Source organism: Myotis lucifugus, unplaced genomic scaffold (genome assembly GCF_000147115.1).
Source record: "Myotis lucifugus unplaced genomic scaffold, Myoluc2.0 scaffold_68, whole genome shotgun sequence".
Classification (NCBI taxonomy): domain Eukaryota; kingdom Metazoa; phylum Chordata; class Mammalia; order Chiroptera; family Vespertilionidae; genus Myotis; species Myotis lucifugus.
Genome location: NW_005871116.1, coordinates 4,209,113 through 4,212,984, shown reverse-complemented (window position 1 = coordinate 4,212,984; position 3,872 = coordinate 4,209,113). Strand labels below are relative to the sequence as shown.

Below are 3,872 nucleotides of genomic sequence, written 5' to 3'. Positions count from 1 at the left end.
TTATGTGGGCAAGATTGAGAATCCCCACCTAGAATCTCTAGAGTGTCATTCATTTCTAAAGTGTTATGATTCTAGCTGCTATTTTAAAAAATTCTAAGGAAAAATATTTTTCAATCAACTTCTTCAGCCAGCTATGTTTTGTAAGAACTTTCAAACTCAGTGAATTTATGCTTATATTGGTCCATTTGGGGAACATATCTCAAACAGATGATTGTGGATTCCTCAATAGTAGACAAATTATAAAATAAATTAATTATTTCCATTAGGCTTTGATTGCTATGTTTTTGTTTCTCCAGAATAACTCTGTTGCAATTTCTATTGACTACAGAGTATCATTCTTCAGAACCTCTGCCTGGTGATCTTTCTCCTTGCCAAATTCTTTTGGAGAAATTGTTAACTGGAAATTCTTTTTCCTATTTTGCAATATTTGGACTGATTTTTAGTTATTCTTCTCTAAAAATATGAAATACTAAGCAACTATAAAAATTTAAAAAATATAAAATATATGTATGGTTTAAGGAAGGAATATACCAAAAAACAACAACAACAACAACAAAAAAAAACCACACTCGTGCCTCCACTACCCACCTTAGTAAAGAAAGTTACTAATATTCCTTGTGTGTATGCCTTTGCATCCTAACATATTCCATTACTACTACTCAAAGGCGGTCAGTATCATAAATATTATATCTATGATTCTCTGGCTTCTCTTTTAACTTTATATGTTAGCAAAACTTAATGCGTAGATCAGTATTGCATATTTTTGAACTTTATATAAATAAAGTAATATTATGTGAATTCCTCATCATCTTATTTTTTAGGCTTAGATTCATCTGACATTTACTTAAATTGCTGTAGCTGCAAATTATTCATTTTTGCTGCTATATGGTATTCTATAGTGGGACTAACGTACAATTCATCTATTTGTTTAGGTTAGATAGATAGAAAATGACCTTAAAACATCGAGTGGCTTATTTTTTGCTCCCATAGTGTCTGATGCAGATGTACCTTGTTGGGTAGCTCTCCTTCTGTGTGTCCTCCAACCACTGACCTCAGGGATCCTGGCTCCTTCCAACTGTGTGCATCACCATCTTGCAATCTTGGATTGCACCATGGAGATGGGAGTGCAGGTGTGGGCACTGTCTGTGCAGGTGAGTGAGCAGAGCGAGAGATGGAGAAGGACATAGAGACACAGGGAGAGCACATGGGGGACAAAGAAGGACAAAGAGAAGGTTACTGCGTGAGGCATGTATGACCATTACTAAAACAGATGCACATATTCTCTACGTTTTCTACAGAATTCAGTTACATGGTCCCATCTAAATGGCAGGAAGACTGAAATATGTAGTCTTTCTATGTGCCTAATATAAAAATAGCATAACATATTCTCTGCTATACCATAAAACCTAGATGAATGTTTAAATTGTTTTCCTCTATTACAATTGAACTTCCATAGATATTTTTATGTCTCTCAATGTCCATGTGCAAGAATTTCTGTAGTATAATAGCTTTTCAAAAGTTTTTAACCAGGAGATATATTCTACATCATCTCCCATAAATATTTAAAACTGGGAGAGAATTTCCACCAAGAAAAACTTATTGATATGCTTTAAATAAATTTGCCAATTTAGAACTCTCAATTTCTAATATTTCCAGTCTGTGTAAACTTTAATACTAATTCTCTTCAAATAGAAAGAACTAAAAGCTAATGTTGAGATGTTACCTTGTATTTTTGAACAAAAAATAACATTTCCTTTATTTTTAACATTTTGAACTTATTAGTTTCCCTAACTTTCCAAAAAACACAATATCTATGATGAAGTTAACCAAGAAATTACTCCCTTAGAAGCAAATCCAGAATTCTAGCACATTTTTGTAAATAGCAAAGAAGTAATTTACTCGTATAATTTTATAGAAAAATTACTTAATTAAAACAAGTTTACGTGTTGACACTTTTGGTTTAACTAGAATAATCTGTTCACATTTTAACTGTACTAAGGACCAAACAGATATTTATAGCAAGATTTTCCTCAAAACACTGGGTTCTTGTTCTATTGTAAAACCTTGCAAAATTTAAGTTCCAATAATTGAAATATTTCAACTTCGTATGTATCAATGAAAAGCAAATTACTTGAGAGGTCAAAACATACAATGAATGCCACAGGCAAACACAAGTATTTTTTTTTTCCAGTCAACAAAACAGAAACTTTATTGAGGCACCAGCGTCACAGGGTTCAGGTAGAAGGCTGCCCTGTGGACCCAAGGAGTTGGTGGAGGGGCCTTATTTAACCTTCTTCTTGGGGCGCAGGTTGTTGGTGTGGCCGCACTTCTCCTTGCGGCAGTTGACAGCACGGGGGTGCAGGCGGGCGTAACACTTGCGGCAGATCATCTTGTCGCAGTTGTACTTTTGCACGAGCTGGCGGAGGGAGGGTTCGATGATGCCACCCCTGAGACGCAGCACCAAGTGCAGGGTGGACTCTTTCTGAATATTGTAGTCTGAGAGAGTGCGACCATCCTCTAGCTGTTTGCCCGCAAAAATCAGACGCTGCTGGTCAGGTGGGATGCCCTCCTTGTCTTGGATTTTAGCTTTGACATTCTCAATGGTGTCACTGGGCTCAACCGCAAGGGTGATGGTCTTGCCAGTCAGGGTCTTCACAAAGATCTGCATCTCTGCGGCTGCTGCTCCGCCGCCTCATTGACGAGAAAGAGCCAAAAACAAGTACTAAATGCCTTTTTTCCATGTTCATGGTTTCAAAACAGAAGTGTCTTTTAGCTATTAAAAAACACTAACTGACCTACTCAAATGCTCTTGGAAATACTATTTGTTAAAAGTTAGCCTTAAATCAGGATGTTAACCTTGGTTCACCCTGATTTAGTCCATATGTGTGAATGTACATACTACCAAAAAACACTCCTTTATTTTGTCTACTGACACAGAGCAACTAATGTTTCCACTGTTGGCAATCCTGTTACATGTACAACACAGAAATAAAAATTCCCTTCCAAGATAGCCATGTTTTCAAATAGATTAGCTTCCTTATGTATATTTACTTTTATTTACTGCATAAGTATCATGGGTTGTTTTCCAATTAAAAAATACTACTTAAGGATTTTCTTAATGAGTGTGTCTTTTAAAAAATTTAGAAATGTCTCAAAAATAAACTTTTATAATTTAATTTTTAGTTTCAGCTACTAGTGTCTATAAAGGATCGTAGATGGATACTTCTAGTTGTCCCCTTACAGCTACAAGAGGAATGAATTTAAAGCTATGCAACTTTTTAGTTGCAGGCATAAATACGCTAGTTCCTTAGACTCACTGAATATAGCAGAGGCATGTCACATCCCAATAGAATTTGAAAGATGCAATTGCTATAATTTTATGTCATCTTTAAGAGGTTTATTTTTGTTGGTTTACTTTGTGTAATAGAGGAAGATCTTTCTCAACTTTCTTTGCTCTTAAATCTACAGTACATAGAACACTCCCTGGCATACACTAGGGTTCAGTGGATACTTGTAGAATAAATGAAACATGTTTTTTTCTCTTTTTTAAAAATATGTTTTTATTGATTTCAGGGAGGAAGGGAGAGGGAGAGAGAGATAGAAACATCAATGATGAGAGAGAATCATTGATTGGCTGCCTCCTGCATACCCCACACTGGGGATCAAGCCCGCAACCTGGGCATGTGCTCTGACCAGGAATCGAACCATGACCTCCTGGTTCATAGGTCAAAGCTTAGCCACTGAGCCACACCAGCTGGGCAAGCATGGTTTTTATGATAACTCAAACAAGTTACTAACACTAAAACTCGTTTATGTGTATTTAGAAAGGATGTAGTTCATCAATTCAAATATATTCTGTGTCAACATTTTAT

At 35.9% G+C, this 3,872-nt stretch overlaps 1 pseudogene; it reads right to left on the bottom strand.

Moving 5' to 3' along the window:
* Positions 1–2,177: 2,177 nt before the first annotated feature.
* On the bottom strand, positions 2,178–2,705 carry LOC102436256 (annotated as a pseudogene).
* Positions 2,706–3,872: the final 1,167 nt, after the last annotated feature.